This window comes from Apium graveolens, unplaced genomic scaffold, assembly GCF_009905375.1.
Source record: "Apium graveolens cultivar Ventura unplaced genomic scaffold, ASM990537v1 ctg1499, whole genome shotgun sequence".
Classification (NCBI taxonomy): Eukaryota; Viridiplantae; Streptophyta; class Magnoliopsida; order Apiales; family Apiaceae; genus Apium; species Apium graveolens.
In genome coordinates, this window is record NW_027417264.1 from 25483 (window position 1) to 30921 (window position 5439).

General features: G+C 35.9%; 1 pseudogene; it reads right to left on the reverse strand.

Annotated features, from left to right (window-relative positions):
- Window positions 1-1686: 1686 nt before the first annotated feature.
- On the reverse strand, window positions 1687-5152 carry LOC141699920 (uncharacterized; annotated as a pseudogene).
- Window positions 5153-5439: the final 287 nt, after the last annotated feature.

Consider the following 5439-nt stretch of genomic DNA (forward strand, 5'->3'; position numbering starts at 1 on the left):
AGTATGAATTGGGAACTTTCCAAATTTCTACAGATAAATGGGATTAATAAATAGTTGATATTGTTGAAATATGACATCAACTAAATAGTAATATTTCAAGTTTCTTGATTAAGAAATTAAATAATTCTGACTATAAAGATGATTCTAATGTATATTGGCTACCCTGTGTCTGCAATATATTAAATATGTTGTTATATAAAGATGATGCGTTAGGAATGCAGTGCTGTTGAAGGGCGCCTGGTGTACTCTCATGATAGATAAGTTTATAGCATATGATATTGCAAGCAGACTATGTAAGTGCAAAAAGAAATGCTATGTAAGTCCAAATATGTAATAGTGCAATACGATGAAACTAAGCACAAAAGCACTGCAGATTGGACTTCGAACTTACTCTGTTGGTGAAATGATCATCTGATCGAGCTGTCACGCGCTGTGCAGATTGGACTTGTATGCCTGGTCTTGATTGAGTTGAATTTTTCAGTCCAGAATTTTCTGGTATACGTTTTCCAGATAGCGTTGGTATGCTTCCAGCAGGGCTCCTAAACCTCCTCATTCTTGCCTGTAATAATATAAATTAGAAAATGCCTAATTGCACTAAGCATAAATTGTAAGTGAAGCTTGTACAACATTATGAATACGGACTTACATGGTCACTATAGCCAGCTTTCTCGATAGTTATCTTAGGGACCTGGATGTTAAGAGCAAAACCATCCTCCTTGTTAAAATTTGCTCTCCCACTTCCCTTCTTTTTTTTCGCAATCTGAAATATAGTAATAATATCACATTATATATCAAATAATGCAGTGTACTTAGTAATATTTGTTTATACATATAAACAACCTGAAATTAAATTTGAATTCAAGTTTCACCTTAGCAAAACCATCATCGCCATCAGATGCATTCTCATCAGTTGCATTCTCATCAGATGCATTCCCATCAGTTGCACCCACGCTGCGTTTCTTTGGACTCGCGAACGGAGCAAAACCAGCAGGTTTAACACCAATACCCTTATTATTAGGACTTTCATCTTTCATCATGGGCTGATAAGAAAATCCTTGTTAATAAAATCAGATATACAACTGAAACAATCGAACCGTTCTTATTTTACTTACAAACTAAAGGCAAAAAAAGGAGAGCAAATGATTATACAAAAACTCCAAGGACAGCCTCTTAAATCTCACAACCCATATTAAATGACTAACGGAGAAGTGTAATCAAACAAGTGTTGCTTAGTTGCGACTCTAAACACATATATAGAGCTCAATTTAGAGTTCCCAAGGGGGTTCGAGGGTTTTGAAATTGAAAGGGGGTTAATTGAGATGAACTATAAACACTTATATACACATGCATATAAGAAAATGAAGAAGAACATACAGATAAAAGATTTGCCAATTTCTTCATCTTCATCACCTCTCGATTTAGAGTTCTATTCGCCCGCCTCCTTCCAGAGAGAGAAAAACCCTAATTTGTTATGTGTCTCCGACCCAGATTCTCACATGTCCCTGCTTTTATATTTTTTATAAAATATAATTAAAATATTATACTCGATAATATGTGCACTACTATTTTGATTTTATAAATATATATATATATATAATATATATATATATAAGTATTTTCATTATAACTCATAAATATTACATCAAATATTCAGAAAAATTTTACATACCTGATAGGCGAAAAAATTTATTCGGATGAATTACTGTTATTATCTTCACAAGTATTACTACTATTTTCGGTATTTTCAGTTGTTGAGGATCCGTCTTCTTCGGTTTCATATTCCATTTCTTCTTCCGGAGTTTCATCACCATCATCTAAATCTATTCCAATCCCACTTTCATCATTTAGATGTATTGGAATATCATCCGTACTAATATCATTTAGATGTGTAGGAATTTCGTCTTGGAACGGTTCTTGATGCGATGTCGAGTTTTGAGGAAGTTCAACAAGTGACCGAGCCTTTAATTTGCATACAACTAGCCAATCAATCTTGTCTCGTTTAAGACTTGGATAATTACAAAAGTAGACTTGCATGGCCTGTATTGCTAGTACAAATGGTTCATACACACGCAATCTCTTTTTTTATTGACCTCAACTATGTTATAACGTGGATGAACTCTTGTTCCAACATTGGGTGTAGGATCGAACCATTGACACTTAAACAAAACTGTTTTCTTGACCGGTGAACGTGGATACTCGACAATCAAAATCTCTTCAACCATTCCAAAGTAATCATTAAAAGCCTCGCTATAATTCGATCCCTTGATACATACGCCACTGTTGAACGTTGACCTATCAGCCCCATATTCTCGTGTATGAAATTTATACCCATTCACATAGTAAATTGGTACCGACTTAACCGAACGAAGAGGTCCCAATGAAATATCGCGAACATATTCATTTGGTACCAGTGATGAATTTTGAGCCTGAAAAAATATAATGGCGACTATTAGAATGCGGAAAAAATAGTTCACAGTTATATAATATTAAATATAAATGTATCAATTTAACTTACATAAGCTTTAAACCACATCGCAAAATCACTTTCCAAGCACCGATCAATTTCAACACTAGTTATATGTGGATTATGTCCACGCAGCTGATTTATGAAAATCCTGATTACACAAAAATAAACTAATCAGATAATAGGGATTAATGGGGAAATATAAGTGTGTGATTATAGTAAATTAACTTACTCGATATATGATGCAACCTCAGGGCAGTTAAACAATATATAGTTGTGTGCTGCCATGTACTCTCGATCATCAAAATAACGAATGCTGACACTCCCATGTGAACGTCCAGGATGAGAAAATATAGAAATATTTCCTCCAAAACTCTCCCCACCTCCACTAGGATCGTTTCTTGGAACTTTTCTATGCTTTGTTTGAACATGGGGCTTAAAATAGTGTGAGCAAAAAGTGGAAGCTTCCTCAACCAAAAAAGCATTGCATATTGATCCTTCAACTCGAGCTTTATTTTTCACATTACTTTTCAAGTGACGTAAAAATCTTTCAAAAGGGTACATCCAACGATACTGTACAGGACCTGCAATGCGTGCTTCGTATGGCAAGTGCACTAAAAGATGTTCCATAGAGTCGAACAATGACGGTGGAAATATACGCTCTAACTTGCAGAGTATAACAGGAATTTGTTCTTCAAGTCTACGCATGTCACTTGTCCTCAAAGTAGCTGAAGTGAGATCTCTAAAGAAAAGGCTTAGTTCTGTCACAGCCTCCCAAACATTATTCGGAAGAAATTCCCGAAAAGCAATGGGAAGAAGTCGTTTCATAAACACGTGGCAATCATGACTCTTCATCCCAAATAACTTGTATTTCTTCATGTTAATACAACGCCCCATATTTGACACATATCCATCAGGAAATTTCAGATCTTTCAACCATTCACACACTTTTTGCTTTTGCTTTTTGTCTAAGCTATAACATGCTTTCGGATACTTCCGTGTCAATTCATCAATTGCTAACTCTGGTCTTCGACAAATCATTGCAATATCATCTCTTGCCTTAGAATTATCTTTCGTTTTTCCTTCAATGGCCATGATAGTGTTGAAGATATTTTCAAAGACATTTTTCTCAACATGCATGACATCAAGATTGTGTCTAATCGTTAATGTCCTCCAATATGATAAATCCCAAAAGATGCTTCTCTTTTTCCATCCACAGTTGTAAGCTTGAATGACTTTAGCATTGTGCTCAGCACCTCCCAATTCTATAATTTTCATCAAACCAAGTGACTGAATTTCTTGAAACACATCTTCACCTGTTCGGACCGGAGGGGCAGATTCAGTCACTATCTTTCCCTTTATAAACCAGTTTTTATTCTTTCGAAATGGATGATTGGCGGGTAAAAACTTTCGATGATTATCAAACCATGTAGTCTTTCCACCATGTGAAAGATTATATGCATCATGATCGTGAGCACAATGAGGACAAGCTAAATGGCCAGCAGTTTTCCATCCAGACAACATTGAATAAGCAGGGAAGTCACTAATAGTCCACATCAATGCAGCTCGCATACGAAAATTTTGTTTCAAAGAATTATCCCATGTCTCCACACCAACTTCCCACAACATTTTCAACTCAGCAATCAATGGTTGAAGAAAAACATCTATCTTCTGTTTTGGATTTTTTGGCCCGGGCACAAGTACAGACAGAAACAAGTATTGCTCTTTTGAACACATCCACGGAGGCAAATTGTATGGAGTCACTATAATTGGCCAAGAAGAATATTGTTTACCTGTTGCCCCAAATGGTTGAAATCCATCAGCAGAAAGCCCCAATCTAACATTTCTCGTCTCTGAGGAAAATGAGGGATGTGCTCTATCAAATTGTTTCCACTCCTCCGAGTCTGAACAGTGACGCATCACACCTTCTTCTTGATCATGTTCAGCATGCCATCTCATATGGGTTGCTGTCGTAGGTGAAGCATACAATCTTTGTAATCTCGGTGCCAATGGAAAATAGATCATCCTACTAAAAGGAACTTTCTTTCTCTCCTTCTTGGATCTGTTAAGTCTTGTTTTGTATCTCGCATGTGAACAAAATTTACATGACTCTATATTGATGTCTTCACCCCAGTATATCTTGCATCCATTAACACAACAATCAATATGCTCGGAAGGAAGCCCCAATTCTTCCATATACTTCTTCGTGTTGTAAAAGCTATCAAGAAACATATTATCTTGGGGCAAGATGCCTTTGAAAAACTGTGACGTCTGATCATAACATGTCTCTGACCAATGATGGTCAGATTTCAAACTTAACATCTGAGCCATAGCGGACAACTGAGAAGTTTCACAACCTTCGTATAACTCTTTCTCAGAAGACTTTAGAATATCATACAACTTTTGTGCCTCTGCATTTGGAATCTCCGGATCAAAATTTGGACCAGCAACATCGATCACCATGTTATACATTAGGTTGACATCATCTCTTTCACCTTGGGTATTGGAATGATGTGTGGAGGACTGTTCTCCACTTTGTCTAGCCACATATGGCTCTCCATGTCGATCCCACACATAATAACCCCTCACAAATCCTTTTTTCAGTATATGTAATTTCACGGTCTCCGCATTCCAGAATTGACGATTCTCACACTTGAAACATGGACATTGAATACTTGTCCCATTCATGGACTCTTCTCGAGAAATAACATATTGCATAAAATTTTCCAACCCATTAATAAAATTTCGAGTTAAAAATCCCCGACTATCTTTTCTTTGATACATCCAATCCCGATCATTATTCATTTTAAACGTTTAGTAACCTGCAAAAAATATCAAATAATTATACGTACATACAGTTTAAGAAAAATATCAAATAATTTATATGTTAATTAAAACCCACATTCACCAGGTATCTAAATGAGCAGAGTATAACCAAATATCTAAATGCACATATCCTCCATATGTTAATTAAA